Consider the following 21,687-nt stretch of genomic DNA (forward strand, 5'->3'; position numbering starts at 1 on the left):
GTGGCAGCCACTCGATGTGTCCCTTCACATCGATGTTTCTCTCTCTCTCTCTTCCTCTCTCTCCCTCCTGCTCTATCTGAACAAAAAATGGAAAAATGTCCTCGGGTGAGGATTTAAAAAAAAAAAAAAAATAGAGTTTATAGAGAACATACGGATTAACAACTTTACAAAATTAGAAAATAATTTAACATCAAAATACTAAACCTGTTTAAGAGAGATAATGCTCTGAGTGTCAATCACCTATACAATTCCTTGTAAAAATGGCCAGAATTTACAAAGTTGTCACAATCACTCCAACACAGCTGTTGGGCCCCATTCCCCGGACACAAGTGAGACCCCAGTGTGTAAGCTCTGACATGCAGTAGTGTACAGACCCAGGGCCAACCCACAGATGGCTGGAGGACCAGTCAAATCTTCCAGCTGAATGACAAGTCAGTCTGGATGAGAACAGTGGCAGCAGAGACGAGCAGAAGCTGAAGGACCATTATTTGGCCACAGTGGAGAAGTTCTGGAGTTAGAAGCAACAGATAGATGCCTGTGCTGAGGTGACAGGAAACCGGGCCAATAGCGCTGAGGACGCTGGTTCTCCAGGAGCCCAGGCTGTGTGGCAACTGGAGTTACTTTTCAACTTGAAAGAACCTAACAGCAACATTTCATCTTTTTTTTTTTTTAAATCCTCACCCGAGGATATTTTTCCAATTATCTTCAGATAGAGTGGGAGGGAGGGAGGGAGAGAGGGAGGGAGGTAGAGAGTGCAAGAGAGACATCAATGTGAGAGAGACACATCGATTGGTTGCCTCCCACATGACCCCAACCAAGGCTGGTGACCAAACCGCAACCAAGGTACGTGTCCTTGACCGGAATCAACCCCCAAACTCTTTGGTCTGTGGGCCGATGCTCTAACTGCTGCGCCAAACCAGCCAGGGCACATCATTTTATCTCTGACGATTCAGGAGGCACCTAAAGATCTCAAGACACATGATGGTCAGAATTACTCACTTCGGTTACCATGAGCACAGATTCATAGTTACTTCCTTAGGAGATTTTATGTCTGTACATTGATAGCTGCTACTAATGGTTGATGAGAGTAATTAGGCTCTCTTATGCTTAACTTATATACTTTAATTCAATAAATATTTATTAATACTCTATGTAATACCATATGTAAGACACATTGGTAAATATTCTGGACAATTAGCAAAATAATAAGTTTTCCCGTCCTCAAAAACATGACAACATAATGGGATTTGACAAGTTCACAGTACTAACTATGAGATAGAATATAATAAATGCTTCAAGAGAAAAGCAAGACACTTACCATGGTCTAGGTAACACTGCAAGGTGACGGATGTGTTAATTAGCTTGATTGTGGTAAACATTTCATCGTGTATTTGAATATCAAATCATCATCACACTGGACACCTTAAATGTATGCAATTTTTATTTGTCAAGTATACTCACTAAAGCTGGTTGAAAAAATGCAAGAAAATTGACCCAAGACATTATGCTCAATTAATATTTGACAAAGGGGGCAGGAACATACAGTGGAGTAAAGACAGCCTCTTTAATAAATGATGTTGGGAAAATTGGGCAGCTACATGCAAAAAAAAATGAAACTAGACCACCAACTTACACCATATACAAGAATAAACTCAAAATGGATAAAACACTTAAATGTGACTCGTGAAACTATAAAAATCTTAGAAGAAAATGCAGGCAACAAAATTTTAGACATCACACACAGCAGAATTTTCACTGATACAACACCTAAGGCAAGAGAAACAAAGGAAAAAAATGAACACATGGGACTACATCAAACTAAAAAGCTTCTGCACAGCAAAAGAAACAACCTTCATCATGGTTGGGAACCCACTCTATGGGAGAGCATAATTGCCAATGATACATCAGATAAGGGGTTAATTTCCAAAATATATAGAGAACTCATACAACTCAACAAAAGGAGGACAGAGAACCCAATTTAAAAATGGGCAGAGGAGCTAAAGAGACACCTCTCCAAAAAGGACCTACAAATGGCAAACAGACATATGAAAAAATGCTCAATGTCACTAATCATCAGAGAGATGCAAATTAAAACAGCAATGAGGTATCACCTCATACCTGTCAGAATGGCTGCCATCAACAAATCATCAAACAACAAGTGCTGGTGAGGGTGTGGAGAAAAGGGGACTCTAGTACATTGCTGGTGGGAGTGCAGACTAGTACAGCCATTATGGAAAACAGTAGGGTGTTTTTTCAAACAACTAAAAATTGAACTTCCATTTGACCCAGTGATCCCGCTTCTAGGAATATACACTAAGCCTGAAACACCAATCAGAAGAATATATGTACCCCCATGTTCATAGCAGCACTATTTACAATAGCTAAGATCTGGAAACAGCCCAAGTGTCCATCAGTAGACGAATGGATAAAAAAGCAGTGGTACATATACACAATGGAGTACTATGCAGCTGTAAGAGAGAAAGATCTCTTATCCTTTGAGACGACATGGAGGGACCTGGAGAGTATTATGCTAAGCAAAATAAGCCTGTCACAGAAAGACAAATATCACATGATCCCACTTATTTGTAGAATATGATGAACAAAATAAGTTGATGAACAAAATAGACCAGAGACATAGAAGTAGGATTCAGACTGACAAACCTCAGAGAAGGGGGTCTGGGGGAGGGAAGAGATAAACCAAAGAACTTAAATATATGTATGCATAATCAGTGGACATAGACAACAATGCTGGGGATGGGGGGAGACTGGGAGGAGGGTGTTGATGGGGGAAAAAGGAAAAACATATGTAGCAAAAATAAATTAATTAAAAATAAAAATAATAACAAAAGCAAAGAGCCTAGCTAAATAGGTAAAGTAAATAAAATTTATAAAATAACAACAACAGAAACAAAAGTTTGAATATGATCCAGAGTTGGACGAGATCGCAGGCTTTGGGGAGAGGCATGGCTGAAGGTTGGAAGGACATGACCTTGAACACCTGGAAACCTGGATGTGACTTGGACAGCGAGATGAAGTCTTGGTGGGAGCCGGACAGAGCGTGAGCTAGGACAGCGGAGACCACCGGGGGAGCAGCAAGTATCACGGACCGACTGGCGTGTGGGGAACTCGTAACACGAGGTAAGGACGGAAGGAAGCTTGGGGCCAGGGAGTGAAGGCCTGGAAATGTCAGGATAAAGAATTTCGAGTTTCTTTTGTAAGTGAAGGAGTCGAGAGAGGTGTTTGAGCAGGAATGATAGAGTCAGCCGAGTCAATCTGACACAGGCTCCCATCCCTGAATAACGTTCCTGTGAGAATATGACTTTATCAAAACACCTTTATGAATAAAATAGCGTAGACCCATAAACTATGAATAAGCAATAAAAATACAATAAAGACCAAGAATTGAAATAGTATAACATCTAGACTTAATGCGGTCTCCAATTTACCTTGTCAGAGAGAGATGTCAGTTTTCTCTCCTAATAATCACCTGAAGCTGATGTCTGAAACCAATATGGTTTTCTTCACAGAGCACGGAACAGACTGGCTTTGTCGCCTGGTTCTTTCCTGAGGCTGTAGACAGAGCAGACACAAAGTGTGAGCTAACCCTCCGCGAAATGGAAATTTCCCTTCATAACTGCTGCCGCCTAAGTGGGCACAGCCCTTCGCACAGCCACTTGGGTGTGTACTGAGGGCCCTGGGATGCCCACGCCCATTGACCCACCTCCAGCTCCCTAGGCTGACATTTTAAAAATTAAGAGAAAGCAGTGTGAATGAATATGCTTATGCTGGTGTTACTTACACGTGTGAAAGAAAATAAACAGAAACTTAAATTAGTAAAAACCTGAGAGGAATTCTTAAGTAAAAGATGGACCATCGACTCGTTGAACTATTATTGTACAGCTATTTTAAATCAAAATCATGAAGACAGGCCAGTAACATGCAATAATGTTTCTAGGTTAATTATAAAAAAAAAAAAAATGACCCTAAACATAACACCATGATTACAAACTATGAAAAAAAAAATTCATCTAAAATACACTGCTGGTGGGAATGCAGACTGGTGCAGCCGCTATGGAAAACAATATGGTGCTACCTCAAAAAATTAAAAATTGAACTTCCATTTGACTCAGTGATCCCACTGCTGGGAATATACCCTAAGAAGCCTGAAACACCAATCAGGAAGAATATATGTACCCCCATGTTCATAGCAGCACTATTTACAATAGCTAAGATCTGGAAACAGCCCAAGTGTCCACCAGTAGACGAATGGATAAAAAAGCTGCGGTACATATACACAATGGAGTACTATGCAGCGGTAAGAAAGAAAGATCTCTTATCCTTTGAGACGACATGGAGGGACCTGGAAAGTATTATCCTAAGTGAAAGAAGCCAAGCAGAAAAAGACAAATACCACATGATCTCACTTATATACGGAATATAATGAACATAACAGTCTGAGGAATACAGTAGACCCAGACACATGGAAGTAGGGCACAGACTGACATCCCTCAGAAGAGGGGATGGGGGGTGAGGGGGTGGGAAGAGATAAACCACAGAACTTATATGCATGTATGCATGACCAATGGACATGGACAACTAAGCCGGGGACGGGGCGGAGGTGGGGTGGGGTGGGGGGTGCCAATGGGGTAAAAAGTTAAAATATCTGTAACAAAAAAATAAATAAAAACTCATATTAAATAAATAAATAAATAAATAAATAAAAGAGACTGGACGACAATAGATAAAAAAACAATAGCACCACTTGTGTTGTGATCATTTTATTGAAGGAGATGGGTTCTTTTTTTATTTTGTCTTCCAAAGTGCTCATATGTTGTTATAATTATTTTATTTATTTTTTATTTTTATTATTATTATTTTTTTAGAGAGAGTAGGAGGGAGGGAGGGAGGGGGCAGAGAGAAACATGAATGGGAGACACATTGATTGGTTGCCTCCCAAATGTGCCCTGACCAGGGCCAGGGATTGAACTTGCAACCCAGGTGTGCCCTTGACTGGGAATTGAACCTGAGACCCTTTGGTCTGAAGGCCAATATCTAACCACTGAGCACACTGGCCAGGGCAGGTGTTATCATTATGAAATAGTAAAGGAAAAAAGGATTAAAACCAGATCTCTACTAGGAAGCTGGCATTCCCTCTACAGACAGCATGTGAAGAAATCAGCAAGTGGCCCGGGGTGTTTCTTTCCTGACCGATCCGGTGGGGGCTCAGAATGCCGTGGAGGTTGCGAGAAGACCTTACGCTGCCAAAACCACAGCGCAGTGATGTTGTCCTTTTTGGCTCCCGTATGATGGTACAATAAAGAGAGAACAGAGAAATGGAAGAAGGATGTATGTATGACATTTCTTTGGGTTGTAGTTCTAATGTACAGATTATCAAATCACACCCTCCCTGTTCTATTCTCAAATGCTTATAGAGTGTGGTTTCCTCCTTCTTTCTCCTCCCTTGGGAATGAGGAAAAGAAAGTTCAGGAAGAGAACACTACTTAGAAAAACCACTGCTCACCAGCTGACATTGACACGATACATTTAGAAACAGAGTCATTTCATTCTCTTTTTGAGTAAACCAGTAAAAATGTTTCCTGATCACAACTGAGAGCATGATAAAGACTTTCTTAAATGTCTCACGAGTCGCATAATAGAAGGTGTATTTGATTGGTGGCTACAAACAGGCAAAGTACTAGCTCTACATTTCTCAGAAGAGTCTCATCAATAGAATTCTTCATAATTCTACAATATGGACAGCAATAAAAAGAACAGGAAAATAAAGCATCACCGAATAAAATGTAGCAAACTAAATTATCACTTCACACGGATTTAAATTTTATTCAATAATTAATGTGCTGCTTGGATTACAACAGTTTTAAAGGGAGGGCTGATTCAAAGGCAATTAGTCCTATTAAATGAAAGTTTTGCTTTGGGGACTTTTATTATTTAAAAGATATTTCTAGCCCTAGCCGGTTTGGCTCAGCGGTTAGAGCGTCGGCCTGCGGTACAGAGAGACCCGGGTTCGGTTCCCGCTAAGGGCACGTACTTCGGTTGCAGTTTGTCCCCGGCCCTGGTTGGTCGTGCGGGTGGCAGCCACTCGATGTGTCCCTTCACGTCGATGTTTCTCTCTCTCTCTCTCCCTTCCTCTCTCTCCCTCCCACTCTATCTGTACAAAAAATGGAAAAATATCCTCGGGTGAGGATAAAAAAAAAAAAAAAAAAAAAAAAAAAAAAAAAAAAAGATATTTCTACCATTAATTTAAATTAGACAAGTTGCTACCATGTAGGTTGTAGAAGACAGAACCCAATGTGTTTTGTTGTTTTTTTTCCTTCTGAGCTCCATTTTTGTTTAACTTTTTCCCATTGCAGGTGGCTGGCTCTTCAGGTCCCGTGTGCTGGAGTTACTTTCCCTGTGCACAAACATCTTTTAACCCTGCTCTTCCTGACTATTGTGAAGAAGATATACAGAAAGAATGCAGAGCCTGGGCAGCATTTCACACTTCATTCCAAGGAGGGAGCAAAGGTTAAGAATGAGGAAAATGAAGCAGACAGCCATGTGTGGCTGAGAAAAAGTCTTGCTATTCTGCAGAGGCGGCCCCTCCCCCGCCACCAACAAACAGAAGAAAGGCCCGTGAATGAGATCATGTCAACTTCCTCCGCTTACATAGCAATGCCGGCCTTCTGTCCTTTCGGAAAAACAAGTCATCCATGCACCCGAGTTCAGGGCTGCATTGTGAAGTGTTTCCGAAGTCCCGGTGACAGCACACTGACACAGGTCCACGGGACGGGCCCAAGCTGGCTTTTCCAGCCCTGGTCTAAGGGCCCTACAAGAAGTCCACTTTCTGCATGTCAATGAAATCTGAACCTCTCTTTATCCGCCAGTCAATAAACCTCTGGAAACATGTGCCAAGTGAGTGGGCTTGGCTTTGGAGGAGGGCGCTGTTTCCAGGATCTCAAGATGGTGCTGGGCTGGTGCTGGGCTGGCGTTGGGCTCAGTGGTGCATTTTGATATGTGAACGGGAGGCGATTCTGGTTTTCGACAGTGCCAGTCGTCATCAAGGACGGGAGCCAGTAGTCATTTCACAGATGAACTCTAAGTCAGGTTTTCCAAATTTTATTTTAATCCATGGATTAGTCCACTTGATTTCTTCTAGGATTTTCTCTTTCCTCACTGAATTATTTTTTGCTCTCCAGGAGGGATTCCAGTTAGGAAATACAACATCAGTTCTTAGACGAGGCGTTCATTCAGGGTAGATTAAAAGGCTCAAGATCATAATATTTTATATACGAACAAGGTTCCTATAATCTAAATCTGAACATTACCCAATTGTTTTATGGGCAAGTCAGCTTCGAAGTTTCTGAACATTAAGCAGTGAGCAATATGTTGCCATGGAAATTCTATATTAAAATCAGATGTGTATAAATGTCTTCATTTTGATTTTTTTTTATTTGGTTGTGTTGCATATGTGTTTTTAAAAGTTTTTATGAAAAAAAAACTTTAAAAAGACCCTATAGTTGAACATGAGACTAGCAGCCATCTCTGCCAAGGAGTAAGGTACTGGTGTGGTGACAGGGGATGACTCCAACGATGCTCCCCCCACCTCAAAGCAAGGTTCCCATGAGGTCAGGTATCGCTACAGACTGTTAGTGTATTCTTTAGAATTTCCGAAACAAAGCTATCTCACACCAGGTAATTTGACAATACAGTAGATGCTCTGTTAACTGACCCCCAAATAGGAGAATTCCCAGGCTGGCTGGTCTTTCCCAGCCTCGACTCTCCGCTGCACACAGGTGGCTCATCTCGCCAGAACCGGCCTCTCTCTAGCAGAAGAGTGAGCCCCTGGCTCCCATCACTTGAGTAACTGTTTGCTCCTACACCAGTTCATACACATTGTCTTTGTTATCATGAGGATATGATTTCTTTACTATTTAAAATAAACTGATAAAAGTGGCAGAAGAAAAACATTTGTACTATATTCTCTGAGAGGTTTTTTTTGTTTTGTTTTTTTAATGCCAGCAAATTAGAGGTGGGTGAGAAAATTGTAAATGATTGGTGGGCATAACATACAAATTTAGGAGGATTTTCTTCTTAGATTGCTCCAAAACTTTCTTTGGGTTCCCTTTTTTTAAATTTATTTATTTATCCTCACCCGAGGACATTTTTTAATATTTTGTTCAGATAGAGTGGGAGGGAGGGAGAGAGAGAGAAAAAAATCAATGTGAAAGGGACATATCAAGTGGTTGCCACCCGCACGACCAATCAGGGCCGGGGACAAACTGCAACCGAGATATGTGCCCTTAGCGGGAACCGAACCCGGGTCTCTCTGGACCGCAGGCCAACGCTCTAACCGCTGAGCCAAACCGACCATGGCTGGGTTCCCTGTTTTAAGAAAACACAAAGACAGCATGCAGTTGCGGTGCTCGTGCAAAAAAGATTCAAAACATAAATCAATGGCCCAAAAGGTGCTAAAATTAATGTATATTTACATGCTTTAAGATAAAAAAATATGTTTATGGTATATGTGTGTCATCACTTATGATTCCCTGTTTTAACTGATGTTCTTTTTATTAACCCACGAACTATCAATCCCTGATGATTTGTAATAGGAGGATTTCTATGAGTATATAGAGAAATATACTAGAGTATATAGATTTCTACTGTAGCATATAAAGTGCCCTGGAGCAAGAGAGCTAGAAGCAGAGACATGAGTCAGAAAGGTATCTTGATAAAAACAAGAAATGAGAACCTAAACTGTGGTGATGACAAGAAAGTGAGAGATGTACATCAGAGAAACTGCAGAGCAGAAGTGACCAAGTCCTGAACAGGTAGGAGGAGGAGTTAACAAGGCTCCAAGGTCTGAGTGTGGCAGGAAGGTAGAGCCTTGGAGGGAGCCCAGGAAAAGAAACTCGTTTAGTAGGAGGAAAGAAAATTGAGGTTTCTAATGTATCAAGTTCAAGGCTGACTAAGACATCCAGGTGGAGATACCCAGGTGGCATTAGGAGATGGCTAGGAATATGAGAGAGGGGTCATTAATTAGACATCCCGATTTGGGAGTGGTGACACAGACAACAGCAGCTGAGATCCTAACCCTGGAAGGAACCTGAAGGAAAGCCGAGAAAGAGAGACGTGGCCTGAAGAAAAGTCTGTATTTGAGGGCAAAATGGGTGAGAAGAGCCACAGAGAGAGAGAGAAGAGTTCAAAACACGAAGTATGAGAATTACTGTCAGACCAGGTCTCAGAAGCCAAGAGATGAGAGACTTGGGGGTGTGGCAGATGGCCAAGGACATATGCTTGGGGAAGTGCCATCCAATCTCTCAGTCCCAGGCTCCAGTCAGGGACACACTCTCAGAATAACCAGGAGGGAATACACCAGATTTCAAGGTTCCAAGACTTGCTTTGGCGAGGAAGGAGGGGCAACAGAATGCTCCGGAAGGTTGATGGTCAAGAGACGGGGACAGCATTAGGCCTCGGAGGGTAAAATGGTGAAGCAACTCAGATTTTTTTGGATCATGAAGGCTTGTGTTGATTCGATTTTTGTGAGAAGGAAAGACAGCAGTAAAGAACATAGAGTTGGCGACAGAACCCGAAAAAGCACAAGGGCCCCAAGGAGGCAGAGGAGCAAGAACGAGCAAACTTGGCAAACGGGAAAGGGCTTTCTGAAAGACAGAAGGGGGGGGGATGAAGACAGTGGAGAGCTCCCCTCCACTAGCCTCATCCTCTTACTAACGTCTTCCATATAACAGCCAGTGGACGTCAGAGTGTCTCGGGTCACCTGTAAGCGCAATTATGAAGGATACAGTGGGGATTGGAACTGATGTGTGACATGCAAGAGGCATACTTACCGATCGGTAAGACCTTCAGTGAAATAAGCACGCGATGTTGCATAAAGAAAATACAACAGCCCTGGCCGGTTTGGCTCAGCGGTTAGAGCGTCGGCCTGCGGTACAGAGAGACCCGGGTTCGGTTCCCGCTAAGGGCACGTACCTCGGTTGCAGTTTGTCCCCGGCCCTGGTTGGTCGTGCGGGTGGCAGCCACTCGATGTGTCCCTTCACATCAATGTTTCTCTCTCTCTCCCTTCCTCTCTCTCCCTCCCACTCTATCTGTACAAAAAATGGAAAAATATCCTCAGGTGAGGATAAAAAAAAAAAAGAAAGAAAATACAACAGAAGTCCGGCCGGTGTGGCTTGTGGTTGAGCACTGACCCATGCACCAAGAGGTCGCCGGTTCGATTCCCAGTCAGGGCACATGCCCAGGTTGTGGGCAAAATCCCCATGTGGGAATGCAGGAGGCGGCCAATTGATGTTCTCTCTCATCGATGTTTCCATTTCTCTCTCCCTTTCACTTTCTCTCTCTCTAAAATCAATATAGGAAAAAATAAAAGAAAATACAACAGAAATATATTGTGTCCGTTTTTTTCAACCTGGGTAAACATTACTTAGGCAATCATAGCATCTGGTAAAACCAAGGAAGGCTGAATTAATACCTTGAATGTCGTCATGCTGTCCAGTCGTGGCTGGGCAGGGCAGGCACCTGGGGGGCTGTGCTGGGGAACAGCTCGGTGTCCCTGGGAAGCCACTTTCCTGATAGTTTGTCCTTCTCATTCTCAAGGCATCGGCTTGAACTCTCCTGCACACAGCTTTTCTATAGCTGTGGCTGGTATTTCTGAATGAAGCCTTATGGTGCTACCCGGTATTTGCTTCTCAAAAAGCAATGCTGTGTGTTGAGAGGAAGGCTCACCGGCAGGCCTGCCCTACCTGTTCACAGACACTGGCCAGGGTGCCAGATTTCCACGTGATGCACGCAGACTGGCTTTTTCTTCTTTAGAAACCTTGAACAACAGAGGCATTGAGAAGGGCGTGGGTAGGAATCAGCTTCAACTGGGTTATTTCAATCTTGTGCGTAAGCATTCCAACTGCACTGAGTAACCGTGTAAACCAAAAGAGACATTCTCTGTTTCTGGTGCATGCGAACACATGTCTACACTGACCTTACCAACAGGCGGAAAGTAAACACATCGTAGGATTGGAAAGGGGGTCCCTCCCAGTGACTCACTGTCCCGAGAAATCTCTGCCATGAGGTTGCCCAAGTCCCAGAAAGCTTGTTTTATTCCTGCCAATGAGACCAAAGTAGTTCACAAGTCAGCTTAGGATGAAAGTAACCCCGGGAGAGGAGATGACCATTAACATTTTGTGAATTGGTGTATCATCAGCAGCTTGTCCAGGACAACAAGGACAGAAAGGCAATGAACAGTCTAGACTCTAGACCGGTCAAGGAGGAGAGTAAGCCTGGATGAGAAGCTATCCTAGGGGAAGAGCTGGGGTAGCCCACCTGGTCCTGAGCAAATACTGAAATAATTACACAGGACAAGTGGGGGAACACTTCTCGACATGCCGAGGGGCCCCAAAGGCTTGTAGATCAGGCTCATTCCAGAGGAAACCTATTTAATAAGGTCACCTGGGTGTAGGCCACCATTCTGCTCCCAGATGAAGTTCCTGTCCAGACACCCCATCCCTTCCCCAGGGGGTCTATTCCCTGCTTTGGTTCAGATATGGCCAAGCTGCAAGATAAAGGAGATGAGAGCACTAGGTGGACAATAAGACCAGGGTAACATAAAATTTCTTCTATGCCCAGCCAGTGTGGCTCACTGGTTGAGCATGGACCCAGGCACCAAGAGGTCATAGGTTTGATTCCCGGTCAGGGCACATGCCCAGGCTGTGGCCCGATTCCCAGTGGGGGGCATGCAGGAGGTGTCCAATCAATGTTCTTTCTCATTGATGTTTCTATTTCTCTCCCTCTCCCTCCTCTCTCTCTAAAATCAATAAAGAAAAAAAAAAATGTCTTCTAACTTTGAGATTCTGTGATTCTGTAAAACAATGCTGCAAATATGCGAACCAAAGCTTAGGACTTCAAGGGTGTTTGGTTAAATAAAGACTCTCTTGTAATAAAGATCTTGACTTTCTAAAAAATAAAATTATTCCAGCTCTTTTTGTTTGTTTGTTTCTAGACTGATTTTGAATACAGAAAAGTAAAAAACTTGTAAATATATTTCATTTATCAGTTGAGGGATCCTGGCTACCGCATGTACTTCTCGATGTTATTTTTAGGTAAGAAAGGAAATGGAAGAGAATGTTTATTGAACAATTATTATGCACTTTGAACTTTATTATCTTAATTCTCTTTAAGACTCCCCCCTTTTTTTTGTTATCCCCACCTTAAGATGAGAGAATTGATACCCATTGAGGTTAAATAACTTTCCCAGAGACGTAAAATCCAAGGGCACAGACTCAGGGTCTCACCAGAGTGTTTCTGACACCAATCCACGCCTCTCCTACCATGCATTGTGGCCTGTCTCATACTTTGAGTTATAATATAGACACTGTTTGATGGATTCCATCAAATCACTCCGATTCAATGGTGAAAGGCATACGAGTTTGAAATACAGCTATAACCCAAGGACATATCTGAGCCCAGCACAGCCCTTGCTAATTAATCTTTTATCAAATAAGAAAATTTTTATGCACCTTCTCGTCATAGACATAATTTCCATTGGTTGCTATGTGGTAAATCACTAAAGCATTTTAAGCACCAAATATTAAAACACAGTACTGTATGTTTTCTCATGATGTTAAAGCAAAGATTCAAAAACAAAATTGCACTGGGCTCCTTCAGGAAAGAACCTGATACTCTAAACTACGCCCAACGTGACTGATCCGGCACATCCGATCAAACAGGATGCTCAAAAAATAGCAACTCTAGAATAGTTAGAATTCCTGTTCACGTCACCATTGCAGATCTTTTCTTTATTCTAGTGTTTAAATGTTTACCCAAGTAATATATAGATTCCTTTGAAATATGGTGACAGAATTATATGTATTTTTAAATCATACTCTCTGATACCGAGCAAATAAGTAGGTCGTGCCTTCCCTTAAATTAGAGTGAAAGAAAAATAAAAGTAGATTGGTACCCCCGCTAATTTGAAATTATTTCTAAGAAATTGACAGAAAAAAAATTCATCTTCATGAAACTATTTGCCTGTATTTTCCATGAGGTTTGAATCTTAACAAGCATGCTTCTCCAAATGTATGATTCTTTCTGTGACAAAAATCAATCAGAGATTAGTTAGGAGTGATTTGGAGTTTTAACTGCTCCTCTGTAGGAACTGCTAAGAGTTCTGACCTTGCTTTGGTTCTTGGATTATATTCTGCTCTGGAACCTCTCAGATCATTGATTTAATTTTTTTTTCCTTTATTGATTTTAGAGACAGAGAAAAGGAGAGGGAGAGAGAGATAGAAACATCAATGAGAGAGAACATCGATGCCTCCTGCATGCCCTGCACTGGGGATTTGGCCCATAACCTGGGCATGTGCCCTGACCGGGAATCGAACCGGTGACCTCTTGGTGCGTGGGTCGATGTTCAACCCCTGAGCCACACTGGCAGGGCAATCATCAATTTTTTTTAACACTGTGGTTGTGGCATCCAGACCAGACCACATAAATGTGCTAAACTGGGGGTGTCCAGCTCATGTATCTTTTGTTGATAAGCTCAATCTGCTGAATATTTAAATTAAGACAGTGATAAAGCACAGAATTTGACTTTCCATTATCTTCTCTGAAATTTAAGGAACAGTACTACTTTGCATGCTGGATTTTACTACCTATTAGCAATGTGCATTATTATTACTCAGGTCCATGGACTTTGTACACATTTAGACCAGAGGAGAGGAGAGCTTAGTTCCCAAAGCTGTTGATGCTTTTTTGTTATTATTCAACCTTTTCTGCAGAGATAGGTTCCAGATGAATCCCAGAGTTGGGAAAATCATGCCAAATGCTTCAAAATTCTGAACACACTTCAAAGTAACCGCTGCTGTCTTATAACAATTTTTGACTTGGTTATCTTGGGAAATTCTTTTCCATGAATATATACCTGATTTTATAATAGACATCAATAGGGAAATGGGATTTGCTTTGCAGAAATTCATTTTATAGCCAAATTTGCTAGCATGCATCTATTTCATAAACTGAGAGATGAATTTATTTATGTTCATATCTATCATCTCCATATCTGCCTACCTCTCTGGGGCTTCCTTCACGCACAATCTGACAGGAGAAAATTGAGTCAGAGGAGAATGTGGTTAATTCAACAAATATGATAGAACTCGGGGAGAGCTTAACATTTATAACCATCTTACAGAACACCTTCTAATAGCGTGTCATCTAATTGCCTCCCTCTCTCAATCCTTCCCGCCTAAAAAATAACACTACCTAATGAAGAAAGTACTATCTTCGGTGTTACTCTCATCCCATTGTAAAAACTAGAAGACAGAGGTTCAGCAATGTCCCTAAAGTCATAAAGTGAACAAGGGTGGCAACTGTCTTAAGGTAAAGATCCTTTCGTGCCTTAAATTCCACTTTGTTCTTCACTAAACCACAGTCTTAATTGCTCAGCCTGACAATATAGTGACCTTTTTTTTTTTCTTTCTTGTACTTCGACCTTCCTTTCTCCCTACTGACTTTTTCTCCCTACTGACTTTTTCTCCCTTCTCTACCCCCACCGAACAAAAATAGTTTAATGAATTCCTAGTCTTCAAAATCGAGGTGCCTCTTCTTGAATTGTCTCTCAATTCTCTGATTAGAAATCCGATGACAACCAAGCTCTATTTCCGGCCAGAGCAGTCTGTAAGCCAAGTTGCAAAACTAAGACTCGGGGCAGGGGTCGGGGCAGGAATAAGGTCAGGAGGGGACCTTCCAGACATCCAGGTGGGATCTTCAAGGAAGCCTCAGAGCAGCACCTCCTCCCAAGAGGCAGGAAGGAGGCCCGAAGAGGCAGCCATTTATTTGCGTTTCAGATTATTCACTTTCCTAACTAATCAATAATTGTTATAATTAAAATTGATAGCTGCAAATAACATGACAGAGGGCGGCTGCCAGAATACTGATTGTGTCTTTGGCTTGGAAAGATAGGCAGCAGCGTGGAACACTTATTTTCCAATTTGCTTTTAGCTGTGTGCAAATTGCTTTCGCTGTATCCAGCTGATTTAGACCTTGCCTGGAGGTGCACTAGATTAATTGGGAGCCACACATTCATTGCTTACAGAATGGACTCTGTAATTGGCGAAATTTGTTAGTGCCAGTTATAAAATAACTATATAGTTCTGCTTTTAGCTGTCCTTTCCGTACTCCTTCCGGGAGAGGGGAGGGACACACTTAGAACCCATCTGACGATTAAGATGGGCGTTTTTACCTCAGGACCGAGAGGAATGTATCTCGAGTCAATATTTTATACAAGCAAACATTAGTGGGAATATGGTATTGATTTTTCTCAAAAGCTGAAAAAGCACTCGAGCATGTGTGAGAATGTTTTCCTCCCGGTGTGGCTGAACCTTAGATAAGAGAATCCACTTTGTTAGAACTCCGAGCAGATTTGTCAAAAACCGTTCTTTGTTCTCTCTCCTGACTTTGTTGAGTTAAATAGAACAAGCTCTCTCTCTCTTACTTATTGCCAAATGAAATGGGAAAAATCACGAGGCCACAGTTGGGTGCCCTCTGGTTTGTCCTGTTTCTTCTACTGTCCTCCTTGGACCCCAGGGTACAACAGAGCCACCCACACCGCCTAGCAGACGAAGCTCTGTGAGCACAGGAGTCATTTTCGGCAGCAAGGCTTTTTTTTTTTTAGGAGCAAAAGTTGGTAGGCCAAGGACAAAATATTAGCTATATTACCTGTAAGCTATATTACATGTTAGAAAAACAGAGAGTTGTCTTCTTAGTTTACGATGGACGATCACTAGAATTAGTGGGCTGATTACACTGCAAGGAACAGAAATGTTGAATCACCACATTATACACCTGGAACTAATATAAAGTTGTAAACCAACTATAAGTACTTTTTTTTTTTAAAGTAGTCTATGTCAACAGACTTAAACACGCAAAATGGTCCATTAGTCCTTAAACAACTCTTGGTATATTGCTGTGCACACCAAATTGTACAGAGAATATTCCCACTCATATTCCAAACCATATCTACACCCAGAGTAGAGATCAGCCAGCCAGGAGTCTCCTTCAATCAAGTGACAAACCCCTTACGCAAGCTCATCTAAGTAATCAGACGAGGGAACCGGTGGGGGCGGGTGTTAGTGCTTCAGACAACTGCAGAGCCCGGGAGGGGTGGGCTCCAGACACCACCGGATTCCTGGGCTCGAGAAGGTCTCAGGCTGTTTCCTCCATCTCTTGGCTCTGCTTTATTTCCTGCTCGCTTCGCATCCAGGAAAGCCCTCAGCACGAGGCGGTCCCTGTCAGACCTGGATGTATGTTCTACCTGTTCAGCGAACCCACCAAAAAGAAGGGACTTCGTTCCTAGTGGTCGCAGCACATTCTCAGACCTGGCCACTCCACCTCCCCTGCGCCCCGTGCGCCACCTGGACTGAGTGAGGGCAGAGCATCCCCCAAGGGGACACAGAGTCCGGTCACCCACCCAAGAAGGGGAGATGGACGCCAGGCAGGAACATCAGACCACAACACTAAGAAACGGTGTTGTAGTAAACTAGGATTCTTAATAATACTTCTTAAACTGCATGCACTTGTATCTTTGGGATTTAATTGCAACAAAAGATTTTTGAGGCAGTCAATGGGAAGAAAAGAGTGACATCTGTAATAACTCTCAACAATTAAATAAATAAACAAATAAATAAATAAACATTCCCCCAGAAAGATGCATATGTGACCGTGTCATGCAAAGTGCTGCCTGCTACTGCAGGAGGGCTGGTGCGTCCCCGGAGCCTAGCTGATGACGTGGAAACCAGGGCAACTTTCAGAAGTGAAAGACAATTTAGAAGAATCTGCCTCTCATATCTGAGAGCAACAATTTTAGGTGTTGTTTTTTTTTTAAATCCTCACCCAAGGACATTTTTCCATTTTTTGTTCAGATAGAGTGGGAGGGAGAGAGAGAGAGAGAGAAACATCAACATGAAAGGGACACATCAAGTGGCTGCCACCCGTATGACCCAACCAGGGCCGGGAACAAACTGCAACCGAGGTACATGCCCTTAGCGGGAACCAAACCCGGGTGTCTCTGGACTGCAGGCGGACGCTCTAAGCACTGAGCCAAACTGGCCAGGGCAATTTTAGGTGTTCTTTTCCTTCCTTCCCTCCCTCCCTCCCTTTCCTTCCTTTCTGTCTCCTCACCCCAAGCAATTCCGTTTGTGAAGAATTCCCCCTCCCGCAGCTATTACCCTCATTGTGAATGAACAAACTCTGAGCATCTAAACTGGGCCAGATGACTATTTTGTCCAAATGAGAGACTGTCACAGACCAACCTTCCAGTTGGATGACTAACATACTGGCGCAAGAGTGACGTCTGTCTGTCTGTATTTGGCACAAGAAAATGAGTGTTCTGGGGCAAGGCTGTGTGGTGAGTCTAAGGGCTCAGCATGAAGGCACAGACTGCCAAACATAAAGACTTTCTCTGATCTTCTGAGTTCATGCAGGACTATATGTGACTACTAAGCAGGAACAATTATACATAATAAGGCAACCTTTTTCATGGTTAAGATCAGAGGGATAAGTTGCTTAAACATCAAAGTGACTGCCACCCCCCACTCCTGCAAATATTTCATTAAGTTTTCCTTGGCAGTGTGAATTTGAATATTTAAATTAAATAATTCTCACAATTAAAAAAAAAAAAAGTTAAATGTACCTCAAGGGGAAAAATAGACACGCTTAGCCAACAAAGCACTCTCCGGAGCATTCTTCCCAGAAAGAGGTCTTGTCCTGTGTTTGCAAGAAGCTGTCCTGGAAGCTGGAGAGCAGCCAGGAAGGGCTGAAATGGCCCAACCCCCAACCCCGCTGCAGATTTCAACAAGCGTAAGCCCAGGTACACCTAGAAGGGAGGGTAAAATGTGCTGGCAGAACTTAGGAAAGAAATACAAACAAGGAAATTAATTTGTTTTTAATGAAAGGAGCAAAGGGGAAGTAGAAACAGCAGAAAACCCAAAAAGGAATAGTAGAGATAGAAATGAAATAAGCTAAGGATGAGATAGAAATAGCCCTGGCAGATGTGGCTCAGCAGTTAGAGCGTTGGCTGCGGACCGAAGGGCAGCACATTTGATTCCCGCTCGTGCAAGAGGCAACCGATGCATGTGTCTCTCTCACATCGATGTTTCTCTCTCTCCCTCCCTCCCTTCCACTCTCTCAAAAATCAATGGGAAAATATCCTCAGGTGAGGAGTAACAACACAAAGATGAGATAGGAATAAAGAAAAACGTTTAAAAGAATTTCAAAAAAGACAAAATTTACCTAACAGATATAAAAGCCAAAGATGACCCAACACAGACATAACTGGAATCCTACAGAAGGAAAAATAAAACAGAGAAAGAATTTTTAAATAATCAGTAATAAAACTCTCCTGAAAAAAACGAAGACTTGTATCTGCTTATTCAAAAGGAATATCATGCATCAAGAAAAATTAAACCAGAACAATCTACATTGAGACATGGGCTAATAAAGTTATGGGGATTTTAAGATTAAAAAAATAATCCTCTGGATTCTAGGCAAAAAGATCAAATCATTTATAATTTTTTAAGTATAAAAAGTATTTTTATGTAACATATTTTTTAAAAATAATAAAATAAAAGTGGAGAAGAGAAGGTAGGAGCTAGAAAGCAAGTGAAGACAAAAGAAAAGTTTTTTTAATGTTGACAAAACAAGTGGTGGAGGCGGAAACATAATTACACTACAAAGGTGGCGATAAAAAGATAATGCTCAAGTTGAAAAAGGGTGAGTATAGGGAGAAAGGGGAGAACAGAAGCTCATTTTGTCACTGATGATAGTAATTGGGATTATTATATAATAGTAGACCCTGCATTCCAAAGCCTTAAAGTAACTTTTGTATGAAGAACTTATACCTTTATGTAATACAAGAGAGTTATATAACATATTTATACAAAAATACTAACCTTCCCAAGTACCACAGGAATTACAATGTTAAAATAAGCAAAAAGAAAAGGTAACATAAAATAATATTACAAAACAAAATCAAATATATTCATTGCCATAAGTAAAAATGAGCTAAACTTAACTGAGACAAGAAATAGACTATCAAATTGGATTTCATACAGAAACTAATCTCTATTCTCCAAAAAAGAGATACATCTAGACCAGCCGGTGTGGCTCAGTGGTTGAGCATCGACCCAGGCACCAGGAGGTCGCCAGTTTGATTCCTGGTCAGGGCACATGCCCAGGTTGTGGGCCTGATCCCCCGTGGGGGGCAGGAAGCGGCCAATCAATGTTCTCTCTCATCGATGTTTTGATCTCTTTCTTCCAGTTTCTCTAAAAACTAATAAAGAAAAAAGTTAAAAGAAAAAAGAGATACCTCTAAAACAGATAAATCAGAAAGCTTGAAATGAAAGGGTGGGTAAAGACATCACAGGCAAATGCAACATTTTTTAAATGCAGGCCTCTGCTGACAAAGACATACATTCGAGTAGATGAGATGGAAATACAATCGTTTTACTTTCGGAGCAATCATGAGCATGGGTACAGTTCTCCGTTCCATTAGTTACTACCTGTCCCTAGACGCTAAGCAGAAAAAAACAGACAAGGAAGCCTTTCTGTTACTCTGGGCATTAACTAATCTTAACTCCTCACTAAATTCATTTCTTGCCAAACATCTAAGCCATGGCAGGTCCTTTGTTTCCAAGGGTTCTACCCTAGCCTTTCCAAAATGGAGCCAGAATGCCGGTGAGTCCTTCCTCCCACTGTCTGTCACAGCTGGGTTTCTTAGAATGATAAAACTCTCTATCATTTCAAAATGATCAAACCTCTATTAAAAGGACTTTAGCCCAGCCAGTGTGGCTCACTGGTTTACCTCGACCAACGCCAGGAGGTCTCTGGTTCGATTCCCGGTCAGGGCACATGCCCGGGTTATGGGCTCAATCCCCAGTAGGGGGCGTGCAGGAGGCGGCCAATCTGTGTTTGTCACATGGACTTTCTTTCTTTCTTTCTTTCTTTCTTTCTTTCTTTCTTTCTTTCTTTCTTTCTTTCTTTCTTTCTTTCTTTCTTCCTTCCTTCCTTCCTTCCTTCCTTCCTTCCTTCCTTCCTTCCTTCCTTCCTTCCTTCCTTCCTTTCTTCCTTCCTTTCTCTCTTTCTCTCTTTCTTTCTCTCTCTCTCTTTCTTTCTCTCTCTCTCTCTCTCTCTCTTTCTCTCTCTCTCTCTTTCTTTTTTTCTTTCTTTCTTCTTTCTCTGAAATCAACAAACACATATTTTTGTAAAAAATAACTCTTAAACTCTGAGATATTAAGTACGGCAGGAGAGTATTTAACCTATTACCTATTATTAACACAGACATGTATTTGTTTGCTACTCCATTTGAGAACTTTCCTCTTTAAGCTTATACTAGTATGCACATGATGTTAATGCTAAAATAAAATATTACCCGCAAATAGCCAAGGACAAACTGTGTACAATAAAATTCAAAGCAGTTACCGTCACCGCGAAAGATTCGATAACCAGCTAATAAACATTCTCCCTGAATCTAATATATGCATTTTTTAAATTAATTAAATAGGAATGAATGAAGTAGAGTTAGTGAAGAGACAGCAAGGGAAATACAGATAGGACCGACACAGCGACTGATATCATGCCACATATTCTTGGCGAGAGAAACGATGGTTTCTTTTTAAAGTGGTTCATGCCCATCATTTTTTTAAAAACCCAACAGTCCACAATTATATTAATAAAAAAATACAAGTCCATCCTCCTCTAGGCCCCTTCTCTGCATTCATCATAGGTAACCATGGTTAAATGGGGAAGCATAATACTTTCCAGGTTTCCTATCCAAATACAAATATACTACACACACACACACATGCACGCATGCACGCAAACACACAACACACCCAGACACACACTTTTGGGCTCATTTACTTACAGGTAGAGACTGTACTCCTGCACTCTGTCCGCAGTACCAGCAAGTTCATTTGGTAACAATACGTGGTGGCCACCAGGGCACATGCAGACATGAAGACCAACTTCGTCTTCCCCACGCGGTGCACTGTGGCTCTGCCATTGTGCCACCACACTGAGGGGCATTTTAGCCTTCGCGTGTTTAAAATGACGCAGTGAACATTTCTGTACGGTGTCTTTGTGCAACTGAGTGAAATTGGCTGTAGGCCAAATTGCTAAAAAGGAAATGACTTTGTGCATTTCTATTTTGGGCAAACGGTGCCAAATTGGCCTCTAATATATTTCTCACTAATAGTGTTGTACTCTGACCCAAACCCTCATCCACATTTCACCTTTGTCACATTAAAGGGTCAAGAATAGTCCCTTGTCCTTTTAGTTCACTGTGGGACCACCTTTTCCTGTTTCTATCAGTCACTATGTTCCTTACCTGTTAACTAGCTCTTTATATCCTTTGTCTATCTTTTCTAGGAGGTTGCTGATGTAACGCTTTTTACAAATAATCTGAGTATAAAATTTGGCCCTTTGCCTGAGGCATATTCCGCAAATATTGCCCCCAATTTCTGGCAGTTTGATTTTATTTATGATGTTACTCCCCAAAGGCAACTTGAAATATTTTAATGTAATCAAATTATTTATCTTTTCCCTATGGCTTCTGAATTTGATGCTATGCACAGATGCCTTACTCCCGCTACAAGAATATAAATAAATTATCATTGCTTTCTTGTAGTA

At 41.8% G+C, this 21,687-nt stretch overlaps 1 long non-coding RNA gene across 1 annotated transcript; it reads right to left on the reverse strand.

Annotated features, from left to right (window-relative positions):
• Window positions 1–1,317: 1,317 nt before the first annotated feature.
• LOC118642486 lies at window positions 1,318–21,119 on the reverse strand. Its single transcript, XR_004961718.1, has 3 exons — window positions 20,924–21,119; window positions 3,447–3,570; window positions 1,318–1,422 (listed from the first exon to the last, which is right to left on the reverse strand). It is a non-coding gene; the product is annotated as an uncharacterized LOC118642486 (long non-coding RNA).
• Window positions 21,120–21,687: the final 568 nt, after the last annotated feature.

This window comes from Molossus molossus, unplaced genomic scaffold (assembly GCF_014108415.1).
Source record: "Molossus molossus isolate mMolMol1 unplaced genomic scaffold, mMolMol1.p scaffold_m16_p_3, whole genome shotgun sequence".
Lineage (NCBI taxonomy): Eukaryota > Metazoa > Chordata > Mammalia > Chiroptera > Molossidae > Molossus > Molossus molossus.